Here is a 21,932-nt window from a genome sequence, read left to right as displayed (position 1 = left end):
TTTTCCTCCTCATCTCTGGTGAGGAGGAAAACAATAGAATCACAGAGTCTGTGTTCTAGAAGGAATCTTAATGATGGTCCCCAGATGAGGGTCTGGAGGCCCAGATCCCTGACCGGATTTGCTCAAGCCCTACAGGATCATTTAGTAACAGATGCGGCTCTGGAGCTCAAGGCCTCCCAGCCCCAAGCCTGTGCTTTTCCCCACAGCACAGCTCCAAAATATCAAGAGAAGCAGATTGGCAAATGAGAAAAAGTGCACATCTCAAAAATCCAGAGTGGCAGGTTCTGATTTCAGAGGAATATGATACCCTGAGCTCTTTCCACTCCTTTCCAGTAGAAACATGAATTTGCCTGAGTCCAGTGAAAAGCCTCCTTGGAGGCGAGCAAGTTCTTTTTTTATCTGCCTCTCAGTCTCTGTAGAGATTTGAGGCATCTCTCCCAGGTGCTGAATTAGACGAGGCTCAACTCAGCATTCTAGAACATGACAGCCATTCAGCTGCTCCACCCTGACCACCCCACAGTTGCCATTTGACAGAAACTGAATAACTTGCCTGAGGTCACATAGCAATTAGAAGAAAATCAGACTCCTCCCATGGCCTGCGTGGCCTTGCGTGATCTGGCCCTACCCATCTCCTGCCTCATCTACCTCTCTCCCCCTGAGTCAGGTCATTCTGGGCACACTGGCCTTCTTTCTGTCCCTCCTCCACAGCAAGCTCACTCCTGCCACAGGACCTCCATCCTCACTCAGACAGAGAGCTGCCTGGAAAGCTCTGCCCCTAGGTCTTTGGGGGGCTGCACCCTTCTTACCATTTGAGACTCAGCTTATGTGTTACTATCTCAGGGAGGCCATCTCTGTTCACACTTTACCATTTTAACTTTCCCTGGTACTCTTTTTAAATTTCTTTATAGCATGCATTATTACAAATGTTTATAATTAATTAATATTTGCTATAGACATCTATTATGCTTATCATCATTACTATTGATAAACATCTGGAGTTTGTTTATTATCTGATCCATTCCGAAACATAAATTATATGAAAACTCTATTCCCTTTTATCATTAGACTTCCAGCCTCTAGTACAGCGCCTGGAACACAGAAGGTTCTCAAATTATTTGATGAATAACAGAATGAATGAATGTGCTCATGAGTGGTAGATATGAAATTTAGAACTCAACTCTCCTAATTCCCTGGATAATATCCTTTTTCTTGGGACACTGTGAAGGTGAGAAAAGGAACAAGGCTTGTGAGTCTTTAAGCACTTCCTTATAACCCAGTGTTTCTCAACCATTTAAAAGTTATTGTTATTGCTATCCTAGGGACCCTTTTTAGACAGCTTTTGCTTAATTGGCCCCTATGAAATTCTCAAAAATATACTGTGTATCTATTTATGTGCCGTGTCCTTTGAAGGGCTGCAAACCTTTGTAATGTCTAAGACTCCCCCCACCCCATAAACCAATTTTTGCCTCCTTCAGGGTGATACCCACTCCCTTAAAAATGCGTGCTATAACCAATAGAGTCATTCAGAGTTAAAATGTACAGATTCCTAATGATTCTATAAAACCAGGGAATGAATTCTGTCCCAGATGAAAATGGAGAGCTGTCTCAGAGCTTAAGTGTGGAAAAATTCTAGCCATAGAAAATGATAAGATTGGACAGAAAGGATGGTGAATGTGTTAACTTTGGGCTTCATGCCCAGCCCTCATGTTACATACTTCACAAAGGTTTTTTTTTAAGATCTTAGAAAAACCCTTTCAGCTTAGGTAAATGTGGTGTTAAACCACTAATCGGTAACCCCTTGCCTCTTCTTATTCAGCTCTTAATCAGATTATACAAAAGCTTTCAGATGTTCTTGGTTTCCAAGGCCAGTCAGTGCCTGAGGATGAGGTAGAGTCTCTAAAACGCGGGCTTGGAAATCTAAATTTTAAACTTTTACTGCTGTATATAAGTCCACCAAATTAATTCTTCATTAAAAAAAAAATCAGCACTGCTACCTGAAAGTACCTGTAGGTTAAGGGCTGACGCGTCTATATTCAGTATGTTATTTATTCATTCATTATTATGCATTCATTAATTCAACAAGTGTTCACTGAGTTAGTCCTATGTGGCCAACACTGTTCTGGGGCCTATAAAGATGTGTTCATTTCATAGCATCCATACATGAGTACCAGGAATGGAGTATGCCCTTTTTAGGTTGTATAATTAAGGGCAGAATCGTCAAGTAGCTTCTCTGATACTGATTGCCTGTGCGTAGAGTTCCTGAAGATGCTACATGAATTCCATTATCTTCTTGGTAGAAAAGTTAGAGACTTTTCTACCCCAGTGTAATAGACATCTGTTTTGCTACCTGCCCAGCATCCTTCTGTTCCTTCTTGTAGTTATAGCAACCCCTGTTGTTAGGGGAACTAAACTGCCTATTCCATGTGGTTCTGGAACTACTGCAATGAAAAGCATCTTTCTCTGCACCTAAATGGAGGACAGATAATCTAGACACAGGCAATCCCTGGTCTACTGACTGCCCCAGAGATGAACACATGCCCCAAAGCAACTGGGAAGAGCCTATCTCTGGGTACACCTGCATTTTAAACGTAGCAAGTCCCAAGGGACACCTCTGGAATCCATACTTCTACCTCTTCTTACTCAAGGGGCCTGAGGGAAGGAAGACCAATTGTAGGAGTTGAATATCCCTAGGGATTTTGAAGGCTGCTGTTAACTCATTGTAACAGTTACTCTTTCATTGTACAACATTGAAAGAAGAATGGAGTCAGAGGTCAGGGAAACCTGAAATTTGAAAAGAAAGGTCAAGGCCACATTCCTCAGTACCAAGTCTAGATTTAAACCTGGGAGTCAGGCCAGGGTTTTCAATTTGATTATGGAAGGCCTGGAGAGCAAATAAATCAAGAACTGCCAAATAGGGTCTGATGATGGTGGCGTATACCATTTGGTATTTCTGTTGACTTCATAGGCCAGCAATAGGGTAAACCTGGAAACTGGCAGACTTAAAGGGTCTGAGACAGGGAGGACTCTTAGAGGGTTTTAAGTTCTCCTTTTAGAAACTTCTTGATTCACTGACTTCTGAGAAACATCTATTGTTCAAATGTCTTCTTTCTGTATATTGCTGTTTCCCAGATTTTAACATTCAGCCCTTTCCTTTCCTCACTCAGCCATATTAAACTCATCTATTTCTGTGGTAGGCCGAACAATTCCCCTTCCCCAAAGATATCCATGTCCTAATCCCTGGAACCTATGACTATGTTACCTTATGTGGCAAAGGGATTTTGCAGATGTGATTAGGTTAAATATCTTGAGATGGTAGGATTGCCCTGGATTATCTAGATTGGCAGGTAGGTCAGAATCAGAGAAGATGTGACAACCACAGGGATGTTGGGTGAGGCACTTTGATAATGGAGGGAGGGGTCATGAAATAAGGAATGAAGGAAGCTTCCAGAAGCTAGGGAGGGTAAGGAAACTTCTTCCTGTGGAGGTTCCAGAAGGAGCACAGGCCTGCTGGCACCTTAATTTTAATCCCAAGAAACGAATCTCAGGCTTCTGTAAGAGCATACATTTATGTGGTTTTAAGCTCTTAAATGTCTGGTCATTTGTTACAGCAGCAGTAGGAAGCGAATATGACCCCTATTTTCTGATGATCCCCGAATACAGTAACCTCGTTCTTATCTGTTTCATGAGCTCCAGGATCACTGGTAACTAGCGACTCAGACATCTCCGCCTCGGTGTTTTCCAGGACATTAAATTCAGCATGTGAGGGTCTTTTCCCACTCTTGCTCCTCCACCTGTGCACTCACTCTTGTTAACATCATTACCACCTACCTGTAAGAGGCTCACTCAGGAACTGGTAACATTCTTCGGGTCTTCTTTCATTCCTCTTTTCTAGGAACTATTACTCCTTCATGTTCTCTATGCTTACCTATCACTCCAACTATCCTAGTTCAGATCTCTGGAAAGTAGATCATCCTGGCAGATTCCTAACTGCCTTCCTGCTTCCAATATTTCCCCAAAAAGTCATACTCAACAATATCAACAAGGTTATCTCTGATAACAAAGCATATCATGATCCTACTTGAAAACATTAATATCACCTAGGGCCAATGCCAACAAAATAAAGCCTGAACTTAATTAGCATATTCAAATATCTTTGGCATCTCCCTCTGTAGGTTTTAGTCTCATCCCTTATCACTACCTCCTTATCAAATGCACATATACCCACACACACATACTATAACCATAGTAAACTACCCACAATGCCCCACTCCAAGGCCTCTATGCCTTTGTACATGCAGTTTACTGTACCTCACATGCCTTTTACCTCCCACTTCAATAACAATAAGGTAGTATAGCCACTGAGAAAAGAGATTTTTCAGTTTTTAATAAAGGTAAACATGCACTTACCATACAACCCAGCAATTGCACTCTTGGGCATTTACCGCAGAGAAATGACAACCTACTTCCATAAAGAAACTTATACATGAATGTTCATAGCAGCTTTATTTGTAATAGCTGGGAATTAAAATAAGCCTAGATGTCCTCCAACAGGTGAGTGGTCAAAGTGTGCTACATATACACTTTGGAATACAATTCAGCAGTAAACAAGAAAACAAACTATTGGTACACAGAACAACTTGGATAAATATCCAGGAAATTATACTGATAGGAGAAAAAAGAAAGCCAAGCCTGCAAGTACAAACTATATAATTGCAATTATATACCTTTCTTTAAAATTATAAAATTTTAGAAATGGTGGACAAATTTATAGCAGCCCGGGATGAGGGATATGGGGAATCAAGAGAGTGTAGTTATAAAGTGCAACAGGAGGGATCCTTGTGGTGGTATAACTGATCAGTATCTTGGCTGTGGTAGTGGATACAAAAACCTATAGGTGTGATTAGATTGCAGAGAATTAAATACACACACAATCGAGTATAAGAATAAACATACTCGCTAATGGGGGTGAGGATTTAATTATATGGGTAACTGTTGAACCAATATAAGATTATATGTCAACTGTACTTCAATTTAGAAAAAAAGAGCAAGTATACTTACGAATGAATACATTGAACCAAACTGGTGGGTTGTATCAATGTCAGTATCCTGTTTGTGATATTTTGTTATAGGTTTGCAAAATGTTACCATTAGTGGAAACTGGGAAAAGTGTGCATGGGATCCCTGTTTCTATTTTTTACAACTGCATATGAACCTACAATTATCTCAGTAAAAACTTCAATTAAAAATAAAATGAAGCCATATACCTCCTGTACCATCCAGCCAATCTAAGATATTTACCTAAGAGAAATGAAAGAGTTTATCATACAAGGATTTTTATGTCAATGTGTTTTATTTGTAATAGTCAAAATCTATCCAATAACTCAAATTTCCATCAACAGGTGAATGGATAAACAAATTGAGTTTCAGCCATACAATGGAATACTACTTAGAATTTAAAAAGAATGAACTACCAGAATACACAGCAATATGGATGAATGAACTACTGGTATACACAATGATATGGATGAATCTCAAAACAATTATGCTGAGTGAAAGAACCAAAACAAACAAACAAACAAGATGAATGTATACTGTATGTTTCCACTTCCATAAAATTCTAGAAAATGCAAGCTCGTCTACACTGACAGAAGATCAATTGTTGCCTGGGGATGGAAGAGTGATTGAGGGGAAGGAAAGAAGTCTTTTTTACAAAAAGAGTGATTGAGGGGAAGGAAAGAAGTCTTTTCTACAAAAAGAGTGATTGAGGGGAAGGAAAGAAGTCTTTTTTACAAAAAGACTCCAGGAAATTTTTCTGGGTGATGGATATGTCATTATCTTAACTGTGATGATGGTTCATGGCTGCATATATATGTCAAACTTATCACATTATACACATTAAAAACTTGTAATTTATAGAATGTCAATGGTTGCTTAATAAAGTTGTCTCAAAAGGGTGCTTTAGGAAAAGGGAAGTAGAAAAGAGATTATTATTTCTCTTAGCTTTATAACTAAGGCTCAAAGAGGTAGTTTCTCCCAAAGTCCCAGAGCTAATAAATATCAGATCCAGGATCCCAAACTAAGTCTGCCTCATTCCCAAACTTGTTATTTCTATCACCCTTCACTGCATGGCAAGATGTGTGTGTTAGCTATCACCATAATAATTCTGCATAATGAACCACCCCCAAACTAAACATATATTTTTTCTTACTCTGCATGTCAGCTGGCAGTCTGCTGAATAGGTTGGGTTTAACCGGACTTGGTTCCTAGGTGCAAGTTCTGTCCAGGTGTGTTTCACAGAACTGCTAATGTCCTGGAACCAGTAGGCTACGGTGAGCATGTTGTTCTCTAAGCAATATCAGAAGGGCAAATGTGCAAAGCCCAGCTGTTCAAGCTTCTGCTCCCGTCACATCTGCATCCCATTGGCTGAAACAAGTTATATGGCTGATCCTAAACTCAAGGGGCCAGAAAGCATACTTGTCCACTAACAGGAGGAACTGGAAAGTCACGTGGCACTAACAGTAGATACAAGGAGTGAGGAAATGGTAACAATAAGGCAATCTACTAACATTCTGACCAAAAAAGTAAGAAAAAGCAAATACCATTTCAGAAAGGTTAAGATTTGCAAAATGGAGTACATAAAAGAGGGCCACTTCTGTGAGACAGGCTCAAGTACCCTCAGGTGATGAGAGGTTCCAAATGGAAAGGCGGAAAGCATGGGAGACAATGTCAGCAGCCACAGAGCCAGACCTGTGAGGACAAGATGGCAATTTCTTTGTCCCCATCAGCATACGGACCCCCATATTTTAAAGAAGCCTAATTTCTGTCAAACAAAATTTCCTGCAATTCCCTAATCACAGGCAGGTCTACAATAAAGCATTCAGACTATCTCAATGATTTTAACTCTTGAGTGGGGTGAAGATGGAATTGAACTTGACTCACTGCCCAGGCAGCCCTCGGGAGGGCCTTGCTTCCTGGATTCCCAGTGGCCCACTGCCTTCTGCTCTTTGCCAGACCTGTTTCTCCAGCTATTGTTTAGTTCTAAGAGCCTTCCTCACATCTTTCCAACACTCTTTTCCCTCAAGTCACCAGAGTTAACTTTTATTGCTTGCAGCCTAAGAATGAAGTAAGAGAGGCAATGTGGGATGTCTCAAAAAACCAAGTTGTCTGGATCAAGTCTCTGTGACTCAGTACCCGCATTAGTCAGCGTCCCTTAGGTGGTCCTATCACAGCTCCTCCATACTCTGGCTCATCCCTCGTGTCTGCTTCTGCTCTAGTTCTCTCTCAACAGACCTTCCCTTTGCCTCTGAGTCTCTGCTTCCTTGTGCTTCCCTCAGCCGGCTCCACTTCATCATCCATATTCCTTTACAGGTGTCTCCAGTCCAATATCCTCAGGACAGAAGAGTTGCCTGTATGCTGAGATCACCATAAGGCACAGAGTCCCCTTGCTGGCCAGGAATCTTAAGCGACGCTACTTCTCAGACTGTCTACATAGAGCCTTCTCTGGGGCAGACGCCAGTCCCAGGTCTAAATAGCTATGGTCAAATTCATGAGGATCGAAAGCATCAGGATTTATGCATGAAGTGACTCCCCTGAGAAAGGGCTATAGTTATGGGAGACACCCTGAACACTGCACATGTACTAGCCTTTTGTGACTGAGAAAGAAGCAAGGGTAAGACACAGGGATGGGAACTGAAGCTAAAAGGCTCCGTTCACAAACAAGGCATCCTCAGGGGTATCAGCAGAAGGAGCCGGGCAAATGTTTTCAAGGCCGATTAGGACCCTGGTGAATACCTTAATGGAGATTTTGTCTGACCCAGAGTTGTTCAAGCTGAAACAGGTCTAGGAAAGCCAGCCACGTGCTAACTTGGAACGACTGCAGGCTGATGCAGGCGGCACAGGTCACAGAGAGCATGGACAGGGATGAGCTAATGAGAGACTGTCAGAGACCCAGAGACCCCCTGGAGCCTAAAGCAGCTGATGGCCCTCCCTCTGCTCCAGGAGTGGAGCGTTCAGGAACTCTGGCAAAAGCTTTTATCCTCTTATGTGGCAAATCTCCAGCCGAGACAGTAGCTCTGCCCTTTGCATTGGGCAGAGGTTTAAATTCCAGCTGATGGTCAAACCTGGGTGATGTTCAGTTAGAAAAAACTGAGAGAAATTGCCCTGGCTTCAGAGAGCACATGATTCCATCACACCCAAAATAAAATGTCATTTTAATAACTGACATTAATGAGAACTTTGAACTTTAGAAAATGCTTTTCATACTTAACTACAGATGCTCTTTGAAGGCCATGGCCAAATACTGAGTGTGTTAAGCATGTAATCCTATTTAATCTTTCCAATAAACCTTTATAGTAGGGGATATTGTCTCTTTTTTTATAGATAATGGAATTAAGATTTAGAAAACTTAAATGACCTTCCTAGTGTCACAGAGAACCAGGGTTCCAACTTAAGGCTGTTTAAAAACCCCAAACCCAGGCCTTACCACCACATTCTACTTAATCTTTCCAGATACCCATAAAAACCCATGACATTCATTCACTACATTTTAAGGAAGAGGATTTTAGCAAAATAAGAGATTGAGAAACTTACTCCAGTTCACACCACTGAGTAAAAAATGGACCAGGACTGGAACCCAGATCTTCTGACACCAAAAACAATGGATGCACCAGGGTACAGTAGAAAAACCATGTCTTTGGAATCAGACAAAACTTGCCTTCAGTTGCCTCTTGCAGTATGGATTTGCTGTGTGACTTGGGCAAATTTCTTAACATCTCTGAGCTATAAAATCGGATTTGCATACCCACACAAAAGCAGACTCAGTGAAATAATTTATGTACCATCAATGTTAGCTTCCTTCTTCTCCAAAGTCTCTATGCTTTCCATCCATCTAGATAAAATGGCACACTCTCAGCTCAAGCCTACAAACACATACATAAAAAGGAGAGGCCCGATTTACCAATGGATAGAATTCAAAAGATTCCACTAGTAGGTATTATTTGGAACCCTGAATGAATTTCCCAATACAAGTAATTCAACATTGAGTGCTGTGGGTTGAATTGTGTCTCCCCCACAGAAAAAAATATATGTCCAGACTTTAACTCCTGGAACCTGTGAATGTGACCTCATTTGGAAATAGAGTTTCTGAGGATATAATCACCTTGAGGTCAAACTGGATTAGGGCAGATGCTATTCTAATGACTGATACCCTTATTAAAGGAGGGGAATTTGGACACAAAGAACAGAACACCATGTGATAACAGAGACAGACATTGGAGAAATGCACCTATTAGCCAAAGAATGTCAAGGATTGCTGGCAACCACCATATACAAAGAGAGGTATGGAACAGATTTTCCCTCAGAGGCCCCAGAAGAAACTAACACTGCTGACACCTTGATTTCAGACTGCTGGTCTCCAGAATTGTGAGAGAATAAATTTCTGTTGCTTTAAGCTACTCTGTATGTGGTACTTTGTTACAGAAGTCCTGAGAAACTAAAACAGTGTTAGTAAGTGGAGAATTAGCTCTTGCTCTCTAAGAGATAAAACCAGCTTAATGCTTAGTGGTGTAAAATAACAGCCATTTATTTAGCTAACGATAACATGGGTCAACAATCTGGGCTGGGCTCAGCTAAACCATTCTTCCAGTCCTGGCTGGGCTCTTTGCGCATCTGCAGTCAGCTGCTGAATCAGCCAGGGAGTTAGTGGATCTCTGGAGGCCAGAGCTGGAATGGCTGGTCTCTGTACCACTGGCCTCTCATCCTCCTGCAGGCTTGCCTGGCCTCCTGGTGGCAGCAGGGCAGGGCTCCAGAGGTGCACACAGCAGAAACACACAAAGCCTTTTGAGATCTAGATTTGGAATAGGCACATCACTTTTACTGTATTCTATTGGACAATCCAGTCACAAGGCCAGTCCAGATTCAAACTGGGAAAATAAAACTTTATCTCTTGATGGGAAGAGTTGCAAAGTCTGGTCTGTGTACATTACTTGGAGGAGGGATTGAGAGGACTGGAAATGGAAATAAAGGAATATTCCTCTTCAAAAATTTCACAATCTGGAGCCCCTCAGGCCAAATTAGCCTGAAGACATGTTCCAATTAACACATCTTAGAATTTTATATTAACATGCTTGGAATGCTAATTGCCCATCCTTAAAAATGTTTGGATTTCACATAAAAATTCAGACTGTTGGCTTCTTTGAAAAACTTGGAAAGTCTGGAACAAGGGCCTACCTTCCCACAGGGCAGCAGTTAGTTGAGCTGGTTGTGCCAGTCCCTTTCCTGAAGGACAGGATTCCTAGTGGGCCACAGCCCCTACCTGGTCCAATACATTCATTCTAACACCTGAAAATTCAGTGATGGGGGAATTCTGGGTAAAATTAAATGTTTAGGAGAGATAGAAGAAGTCAGTGGGTCCCTACAAGTATATTCAGGAATTAGGGGTGCAAAGGCTTTTTGGGATGTCCATGAATGCACTCACTTGTAGGCTACTAAGCCCTCACATGAATGAGCCTCATCCACCACCCTTGGTGTCCCAAGACGGTGAGAGCTGATTGCATAGCCAGCGTCTGACAAAGACTTTTTTTTTCCTCTAGCCCCAGCACCTCACCTGGTACAGCAGTAGGGAGAGGGGTGTTCCCAAGGCTTTGCTTCACTTCATCCCCATCTGACTTGCCCATGAGGACAGTTCTCTCCCTAAAAATCCAAGGACATTTATAAACCCAAGAGAAAGAAGGTGGGATCCCAGATACCCAATAGCACTGTCATGAGGATAGAGGAAAAGCCCTTTATCCTGTAATTCATTGGGGGTAGAGGGACTGAACAGAACTCACTAGAGACCTCTCTTAAACAGGGATAATGGCCTTTTTTTTTCTGTACCTCTTGAAGTGGATGGTACAAATGGCCATTTTTCCCTTCCCTGTGTCTAAGGCCCCTGGCCACAGGACTTTGCAAGATTAAAAACCAGTTGGGAATGGATGATTTATTTAACATACAGTTTTGGTAAAATTGGCTATTTGAAGAGAAAAAAGTAAGTTAGTTTCTGACATTTACTTACTCTATAGTGGAAAAAAAATCTGACTTGAGTGAGGGACTGAATTTTTTTAAATTAAAGTATAGTTGATATACAATTATATGTGAAGTATAGTTGATATACAATTGATATCGGCTTCAAGTATATAACACAGTTACCCACATTATTAAATCCTCACCCCCACTAGTGCAGTTACAATCTGTCAACATAGGAAGATGTCACAGAGTCATTGGCTATATTTTCCATGCTGTACTGCCATCCCCATGACCAACTTATATTATGATTGAGAATTTTTATGGAGGGACTCAGATTTTTAAGTATAAAAATAATGGAAGAAAACATACAGGAGAAAAAAATAGAGTAGACTGTAAGGACAATTTAAAATTCAGTATATTAAATAGTCACAATAAAATACAATGAAGTTATATTTGAATAACTTATATTTGAGATGCACTGACCTTCAGCATCCCACAGGTTTTACTGCTCTGTACCAAGCTCAGTGTCTAAAGAGTCATTTTCACATGTCTGTCTTCTCCTAGTCTGTGAACTCCTCATCAGCAAGAACCTGGCTCTTCTTTGCATGGCCAGTGCTGACAGTTAGTTGTTTTGACACTGTAAATTATAGGATGGTTTTCTTCAATGACAAACAGCCCCTGGAAAGGTTATGGTGGAGTTGACCTGCTTGCTTGATATCAGTGGTTCTCTACCTTGGCTGCATGTGAGAAATGCCTGGGGAGCTTTGCAAAGATGCCTAGCCTGCACCCAGACCAAATAAATCAGAATCTGGATGTGAGACCCAGGTCTCTGTATTTTTCTAGCCCCCACGATACTTTCAACATGCAGGCAAAGTTGAAAACCACAGAGCTGGGTGGTAAAGCTGCCACCAGCTCGCTAAGTGACTGAAAGGCAGCCAGTCTCAAAGAGGACAGCATCAGTAGACCGTTAGACTGTTAAGGACTTTGCCCGAAGATGTTCTGTCTGCCGGGATGCTTCCCCCTCGGATATATGCTTGGCTGACTCCCTCATCTCCTAAAGATCACTGTTACATATTGCTTTTGCACCAGGGCTCCCTTGACCACCATATTTCATATTGCAATCTGCCTCCAAGCCCCACCCTATGGCGCTCCTATTCCCCCTTATTCTGCCCTACCTTTTCCTTTTCCATAACACGTATTATCCTCTAACATATACAATTTACATAATAATCATCTTTATTGTTAATGATTGCCTCACCCCTCTAGAATGTATGCTTCTTGGGCACAGGGATCTTTGCTTTCTTTTCTAAATATCTTGAGAGCCTGGAAGAGTGCCAAGTATATGGTTGACAATAAATATCTGCTAAATGAATAGGAATTAGAGCAAGCCTACTAGACGGCTTGCTAAACCCAACTTTCTCATGGAACTGATGAGAAAACTACCTCCCAGAGAGGAAAAGAAACACATCAAGGGTCCCAGAGCAAGACAGCGGCTGAACTGAGACTAGTTCAGCCCAACCAGCCCAACACATTTCCCTCCAACAGGCAGAGTTATGGGTCAGAAGTGCGCAGGCAAACAGTCACACACAGCAAACCCTGAAAAGCAGCCTTTGTTCCTGCCCAACGTTTTCAACAATCTCTCGGCTTTTAGAGAGCATTATCGGTATTAGGCCTTCATGAAAGTGATTCAAAATTTGGGAACACCGTTGTATGCTGTCTGTATTACCACTCAAAACCTAGAGACCATGTAGAGCCAGATCACATTTTACCAGGGTTTTTTTTTTTTTGGAGCGATTTTTGTTTGTTTTTGTGTTTTCCCTAATCTGCGCTGAAATAAAAAAGCCATGAGATCTGTGCTTTGGAGTTTGTAAATGAGCCTGCTGCTCCTCACACTTTTCAGGAAGATAAGGCCCGAATGGCATTTTGCAAGAAATGCCTCCCTATCTCTCGAGCAATCCGGCTCCTGTGTGGGCCCCTTGGTAACAGCTTGGCAAATCCGCAAAAGGAATGCGACTATATAGTTGGAGTGTAGATCGTGGAGTTATTATGGCTTCCAAATTGCCTAGCAGGTCATTAATCATAGGCCAAGATAGGCCATCGCGGCAGCAGTGGCGTGAAAGCGCCCAGCATAATGCCAGCGAAATCATGTTTAACATGCAGCTCTTGCCGGCATAGATATGGACGGGGGAGAGGGAAGGGAAAAAACCATTCCCCTTTTAGGAAAGAAAACTTCTACTTATCTTTGATTTGCATTCAGTCCTCCCTCAATAGTCCTTAAGCCTGTTATTTAATTCATTTTGGTGCCAGGGTTCATCACAAAGCAAAAACCCTAAGCGAGACCTATGCAGTCTGTGACCTCCAAACCCCCCGTCTTTTCTTGTCAGTTCTATGTCATTTGTGCAGTTGAACTCCACCAATTTGAAATGCTGACCTCTTCCAGAGACAACCTTATTCTCTTCCAGGGAAAGAAAGGCCCAGGACCGACAAACCACTCAAGCGGGAGATGGCAAGAAAAGAGAAAAGTGGTTGACTCGTAAATCAATTTCCACAGCCCACCCAAAACCCACACACACATTGAATTTGTATAAATTTTTTAAAAAATTGCTGAATGGATATAAAGAAGAGGGCTCCCAGAACAAAATAAAAAATTATGAATCAGGGCCAGAAAGAATGGAAGTTGAAACCCTGCTCCCAGTGGGCCAGAACAACTCTGCAGGCCTCCCCCTCCTTTTTACACCTGGACTCCCTGAGGTTGTTTGAAAAGGAAAGCTGAAAATAAAATGCGGAAATAAAGTTCCATATTCCTGGCAATAGCAACAAAAAAAAAGAGCTGGGGAAACTACTAGAAAAACAGGATTTAAGTTAAAGGAGTCTACAGTTCGTAACAAAAATTGGGAAGCATATATGGCCCATCTGCATTGTGCTGTATAGGTGCACATACACTGTAGGTTCCCAGGTACCAGGCCCAGGTCTTGCCTGCCCCGGAATGTGAAAGTAGATATTCCTCTGTGGCCTGCAGTTTTACGTAGCCAGTGCTTATTTCATGCTAAGTCTATCACTTCTCTTAGACTTTAGATATTTTCTGTCAAAACCAATCTTCAACTCTGTAATGTTATGTAATTAAAATCTACATTCATTGAGCACCTACTATGTTTCTGCCCTAGGCATTAAGGATGCAAAACACAGTCCCTTTCCCAAATACCTAACAATCTAGTGTGAAAACAAAATATAAAAGCTCCCTTTTACAGGAAAAAAAAATGAGGATAGAAATACAAATTTCTCCTATAACACATGAATCGGCTCTTCTTAGATTTTCCTCTGCTCATCTCCATTTTCTTACCACTTGGATTTTTTTAGGCAGAGAAGAGAAGTCCCAAGTCAGTTTGCATTTTGCTATAGACTGTTCTTTCTTTCTGTTCCCTAGGCCTTCTGACCACCTAAAAGAGAAGAAGACTGGTTCTCTTGTGTTCTGAGAATTGAGTGTTTCTCCTTATTATGAAGCACACACTAATGACCCCTTTTATTTCTATTACCTCAAGACTTGTGAAACATTGTTAGACAATTAATGAGGATTCACACTGAGCGTTGAGTGAGATGAAGCATCGTGGAGTTTCCTGGCTCCTTTTCTTACGAGCTATTGTTCTCAGAGCCACAAAATGCTCATTGTAACTCCTGGTGGTCAGTATGAAAGCTGTCATCATTTCTCTTCTAGATACAGCAGGGTCTACTTAATAAAAGTGATACTGGCTGTTTTTCTGAATTTTAAACACAATTGGAGGTCCTTTTGTCTTGATCATTTCTTCACTCTTGGAATAAAGAAAGGATGGTAATCAAGTACATTTGGGCACATTGTGGTAAGGGCAACTAAGTAACAACAGAAGACATGAAAGTTACAAAGAAAAGAGTAATTAACCTGTGTAAGGTGAGAGTCTAAGAAGGCTTCCTGGAGGAAGTGATATCTGAGCTGGAACTGAAAGGGTAAATAATATGCCAGACCAACAAAGAAGGTGAGTGCAAAGGTAGTGAGGGAAGAACAGCAGGAGTGGTCAGGGGCCTAGAAGCTGTTTGGTATTGCTGAGAAATAAAGGTCAACAGGGATGGTTAGCTATGTAGATGGGGCTGTGGACAGAAGCTAGGTCATCAGTGCCCTTATCAACCATTCATTAGAACAGAAACTCCAGGAGAGTAGCGGTCATGTTTGCCTTACCCAGCGTCACACTGGCATAGCCTAACTCACCACTGGCATGGAAGAGAAGCTCCATAAATACCTGTGGAGTGAACAAAGTAGCTACCATCATGGTCGGCTGGGAAAACATACAAGTGTTTTAAACAAGAGTGATACATGAACACACTTCAGGAAGATCACATTGGTGGCAGTGGTATATTCTGCATGGTATTTTTAAAGAACTCAGATGGTCCACGATGTGGAGAATGGGTTAGAGTGACATGAACAAGGGGACTATTTAAGGGGCAGATGTACAAAGAGAAGTGGTAAGTTCCTGAACAATAAAGTAGAAGAAATGGGGTTGAGAAAGCAGGGACTGAACTAAGGGATAAATATAGGGAATCTGAAATGTCTAGAAATAGAGAAAAATTATGTTAAACAATACAATAATTACATTTTCAAATAACATACTCTGTATGTTTCCTGCAGCCTCCAGACACCTTTATAGGCAAGCTGTCTCTACATTTAGAGCCTAATGAGTCTGATCATTAATTTGGGGAAAGAGTTCTTTAAATGATTTGAATATTTTCCCTGTTTTTATAGATTTTTCAGACATATGGAATCTTTAGGATTCCATGACGTTCACTGGGTGCCAGGTGGAAAGGATGAGAGAAAGACAGAATCAGAAATGACTCAGGTTTCTGGCAGAAGATACTGGGTGGGTAGCATTATCAGAAACCAAGATTTGGAAAGCAAGTTTGGCATGTTCTTTCAACTGATATAATCAGGACCTAGTAAACATCTAACAAGGGCTGAATCGAGATCCTTGGAATCTCTAGGAATGGAAAAAAAATAGAAAGGACTGAAAATATAGTTCAAACACCAATGCTATGGATTTAAATGCAGATTCTAGTAATGGAAAGTACGGAATACAGAAGATTCCACCTGATCTTAGAGGTTTGACATTCTTGCAATCTTGAAATCTGACTAAGAACATAATATTTTGAAAGAATATACCCAGCATTCTCTCCATATGTTCTAAATTTGGACATACCCCTCATTAGCCATGTGATGTTGGTCAAGTCATTTAATATCTCTAGGCCTTCATTTCACCATCTGTAGCTCAGGGAGTTGATGGAGGAGGACACTTAGGTATTTCCACCTTTAAATACTCAGTGACTTAATAAGTGAAATTGATGACACTGTGTTGAGAAATCTCACCTACTTTCCAATTAGAAGTACAGAAAATAAAGAAGACTGAAAGGATTGGGAGTAGATACCAGCTTGCTGGTGGGGCCCACGAATTGGTGTAAAGTGATGCCTGGTGTAAAATCTACTGTAGAGGGGCCTTAACTAGGAAACCTTTGTCTTGGAGAGCCAATATCTGCTTTCCTCTTCTTCCTTACCAACAAAATCCCACTTGTGATTGAAGCAGTGACATTTCTGGCTTAAGAAGTCCATTCCTGGCTTCTTTTGAGCCTTAGTCATTTAATGCAGTTCTGACTAAAGAATATAGCTGGGACTTCCTGGGGGGACTTATAGGAACTCAGTTTAAAAGAGAATAGCTTCAGCAGGCACAAGCCCTCTGCTCTTTACCCTTCCCCTTCTTGCAGATATGGTCTGGGCATGGAGCAGTCATCCTGGGACCATAAGGCACAAAGCTGAATGCCAAGTAAGGCTGGAAAGCTAGCCAGCACCTGTGGCTTGAGAGTATCATGAGCCACCATACCAACTGCAATTCCTATAGTCAGAGTTCTTGCTCAGAAAGAAAGAAAGGGGAAGAGGGAAAGAGGAATGGAGGGAGGGAGGGAGGGACAAATCCCTCATATTTGGCTTCACCATCACATGTTGGGTCTTCTGCATATGCCATCCAACCTTTCTGATAAAAGTGATGACTGACCTCCCTCATCTAGTGATGAATAAGCTTATTTCCCTGCAATATTTAGTAGGCTTGGGAGAAACAGATCTGATAAATGAGTGCTTCCAGGAAAAAGGTTGCTCATAAAGACAAAACTAATTGAACAGCCTCCAGAACAGAGACCATATTTTATTCATCTTTATAACCCACTGCCCCTTGGAGACATGCATGCTTTAGGATCACAATTCCTATGAATTAAATGAATGATGGAATGAAGGAAACAATCATTCTCCATCAAGGAGTTGTTTTAGCTATATGAGAGCAACCATTCACATGTGATGATCTGTCATTAAGTCCATTGGATTGACTCTCCTTCCCCAGGTCATAAACCAGTCTATGGGAACATCACATAGAAAATAGAAGAAACTACAGATTATTTCTGTGTGGCTGACATGCCCTTAGGAAGTAACTAATACCCAGGCTCCTGGAGTAAAGTAAATGATCTTCTGATACCATCCATGGCAGGTAATGATGACACTGCCATAAAAAGTGCAATAGTACAGCAGGGCTGGGAGAGCACCCGGGAGATCTGGGGTGATCATGCAGGAGGGCAGAAGTTTATAGAAGGCTCCTCTTCTGTTCCCTCTCCTCTGCCATACTTTTCCCCTGGAGGGGTCTCAACTAATGTTCAGACTGGAAATATATTTCTATTTGAATGCAAATAGTTTACACATTGTCCATCCCCTAACTAGGAAACCATTTTCACAATGAAACCAGTGGCCACCAGGGGCAAGATAACTGAATGACAGGAGTCACCCTGTCAGAGCACAATTTAAAGAATTACTACTCTCTCCACCTGCATCCATTTTCAGCCAGGACCCAAACAACAGTTTCTAAAGTTGTCCTAATAATTACCATCATATGCTCTAGAGCAAGGGTTTGCAAACTATGATCTGAAAGTCAAATCCTGATTTTACAAATAAAATTTTATTGGAACACAACCACACTGTCATTTACATATTGTCCCTGCGGCTCTTGCACTATAACCACAGAATATAATTTACTTGCTAAACTTCACAGAAATAGTTTTCTAACACCTGCTCTAGAAGCTGGTTTCCCCTTTTTATTGTTTGCTGCTCTGTTTTGTTTTTTTGGGCCACCCAGCATCTGAGCACTTTTTACTTGGGGGTTTTAAGCATTTGGTTAGAAAGCAGAGCCCATCTTCTACTATAAAAGTGGGAAAGGCCAGACACAAGTTTCCTGGCCTCCTGTGCAACTATGCCTCAACCAATCAGAAGCTCTCGTCCTAGATGTGGACTTGATAGTTACCTGGCACAAAAAAGCAGTGATAGCAGGGAATCCATCTCAGCACAGTGGCAGTTGGGGCTATGGCTACAGTTAACTGGTTTCCAGTATGGGCACTAATGGTAGAGCAGGGCATCCAGTGTCTAGCACTGGAGATGGTGTAAGTGCAATTACTGGTGTGCTAAACCTAACTCTTGCCATAACCGTATTGTGACCCTACACCTAATGCTAATCCTAACCCTATCCATAAACATAGTCCCTAATCCTCACCCTCACAATCACCCACACAAAACCATAACTGTTAACCTAACTCTCACACTGACCATCACCCTAAACCAAATTCCTAACTCTAACTCATACCATAACTTCATCCTAAAAGGAACCCTACAACTAAGCCTAAGCCTAAACCTACCCATACTCGCACACCCTCTCCCTCACCCTCACTGTCACCCACACCTCACCCTAACCCTAAACCTCAATCTCGCCCTTACCCTAACATTAAACACAAACCCTAAGTATAACTGTAACACTATCCTCCCTGTATACCTAACACTAAACCTAACCCTGGCCTCTTACCCTCATACTCACCTTCACCCACACCTAACCTAACCATAACCCTCGCACTGAAACTGAACCTCTCACCATAACCCCATCCTCATGCTACACTGAACTCTAAACCTAACACTAACCCTGGCATCTTGACTTAACCGCTCACCCTCAGCATCAGGTTCACCCATACCTAACTATAACCCAAGACCTAAACTAACCCAAATCCTAACACTGGATCCTAAATCTAACTCTCACCATAACCATATCCTCACCCTACACTTAATGCTGACCCTAACCCTAATCCTAACCCTTACCATAAGTCTAGCCCCTGATCCTCACCCTCACCCACACAGAACCATAACTGTTAACCTAACTCTCACACTAACCCACAGCCTAAACCCAAATCCTAACTCTAACCCACACCATGATTTCATCCTAAAAGAAACCCTAAAACTAAACCTCACCTTAATCCTACACATACCCACACCCACTCACCCTCAGCCTCACTGTCACCCACACCTCACCATAACCCTAAACCTCAAACTCACACTTACCCTAACTTAAACCCCAAACCCTAACTCTAACCATAACATTATCCTCCCCATACAACTAACACTAAGCCTAAACCTGGCCACTTGAACTAACCCCTCACCCTCATTCTCACCATCACCCACACCTCACCATAACCCAAAACCTAAAGCTTACCCAAACCCTAACACTGAAGCCTAAACCTAACTCTCTCCATGACCATATCCTCACCCAACACCTAATGCTGACCCAAACCCTAACCCTGCCCCTCACCCTCATACTCATCTTCACCCGCTCCTAACCCTAACCCAAATCCTAAACATAATCCTAATCCCCACAATGAAACTGAATCCTATTGTAACCCTGTCCTCACCTTACACTGAAGCCTAGACAAACCCTAACCCTAAGCCTGGCCACTTGAAGTAAACATTCACGGTCACCTTCACCCAAAACTCACTGTAACCCTAAACTTAAATCTTGCACTACTCCTAAGATTAAAGGGGAAACCTAACTAAAAACTTAACCAGATGCTCATCCTATACCTAACCCTAAACCAAATAATAACGCTAACATTGGCAACTCACCCAAAACCCTCACCCTAACCATGGACCCTCACCATAACCCCTGACCCTCATAATCACCCTCATCCATACTGAGCAATAACCCAAACCCTGAACCTAACACTGTCCCTCACACTGAAAATGAACCCTAACTCTAAACATAAACCTATCCTCACCCTACACTGAAACCTAAACAAAAGCCTAGTCCGAAGCCTGGCCAGTCGAAGTAACCCCTCACCCTCATCATCACTCACACCTCAGCATAACCCTAAACTCAATCGCACCCTTAAACTAACATTAAGCTTGAGCCCTCACTCTACCCATAACACGATCCTCCCCATACACCTATCCCTATACGTAACCCTAACCCTAACTGTGGCCCCTCACCCTAACCCATCACCCTAATACTCGCCTGCACCCACACCGAACCATAACCCACAAATTAAACATAATCCTAGCCCTCAAACTGAAACCAAACCCTAACTCTAACCATAATTCTATCCTTAACCTACACTGAAACCTAACCAAACCCTAACACCAAGCCTGGCCACCTGAAGTAAACCCTCACTGTCATCTTCACCCACAACTCACCATAACTCTAAACCTAAATCTCACACTAACTCTAACATTGAAGTGGAACCCTAACTAAAAATGTAATCCTGTGCTCACCTTACACCTAACCCTAATCCTAACTCTGGCCACTCACCCTAAACCCTCACCCGAATCCTCACTTGCATCTACACCTAACCATAACCCAAATTCTCACACTGGAACCGAACCTGAACTCTAAATGTAGCCCTATCTTCACCCTACACTGAATCCTAAGCCAAACCCTAACCCTAAGCCTGGCCACTACATGGAACCCCTCACCATCACCTTCACCCACACCTAACCATAACCCAAAACATAAATCAAACCCTAACACTGAGCCTTAAACCTAACTCTCACCTTAACCATATCCTTAACCTACACCTAACGCTAACACTAATCCTAACTCTATCCGTAAGCCTCACCCCTAACCCTTGCCCTCACTCTCATGCACATAACCATAACTGTTAACCTAACTCTCACACTAACCCTCAGTCTAAACTCAAGTCATAACTGTGACCCACACCATAATTTCATCGTAACCCTAATCATACCCATAACCCTAACTCTGTTACCTGTACACCTACACCCTACCCCTCACCATAACCCTAAACCTTAATCTCACCCTTACCCTAACATTAAACCCATACCCTAAACTCTAATCATAACCCTATACTCCCCATACACCTAACTCTAACCCTAACATGGTCCCCTTACTCTAACCCCTCACCCTAATACTTTCACCCACACCTAATCATAACCCAAACCCTTAACAAAACCCCAACCCTCACACTGAAACCAAATCCTAACTCTAACCATAACCCTATAACCCTAGCCTCACCCTACTCTGAATCCTAACTGAGCCTTAACCCAAAGCCTGGCCACTCAAAGTAAACCCTCATCCTCACCTGCACCCACACCTCATCATTACCCCAAACCTAAATCTAGCACCAGCCCTCACATTAAAGTGGAACTCTAACTCAAAATGTAACTGTATGCTCACTCTACACCCAACCCTAATGCTAATGTCGGCCACTCACCCTAAACCCTCACCCGCATCCTCACCTTCATCCACACCTAACCATAACCCAAATCCTCACACTGGAACCTAACCTGAACTCTTAATGTAACCTACCCTCACCCTATACTGAACTGTAAACAAACCCAAATCCCAAGATGGCCACTCAGTGGAACCCTTCACTATCACCTTCACCCACATCTAACCATAACCCCAAACATAACCCTAACCAAAACCCTAACATTGAACCCTAAACCTAAGTCTCACCTTAACCCTATCATTATCCTACAACTAACACTAACCCTAACACTAACCCTATCTATAAGTCTAGTCCCTAACCATCACCCTCACTCTCACTCA

Source organism: Manis javanica, chromosome 10 (assembly GCF_040802235.1).
Source record: "Manis javanica isolate MJ-LG chromosome 10, MJ_LKY, whole genome shotgun sequence".
In the NCBI taxonomy this organism is placed as follows: domain Eukaryota; kingdom Metazoa; phylum Chordata; class Mammalia; order Pholidota; family Manidae; genus Manis; species Manis javanica.
Note: the sequence above shows the minus strand (reverse complement) of the source record.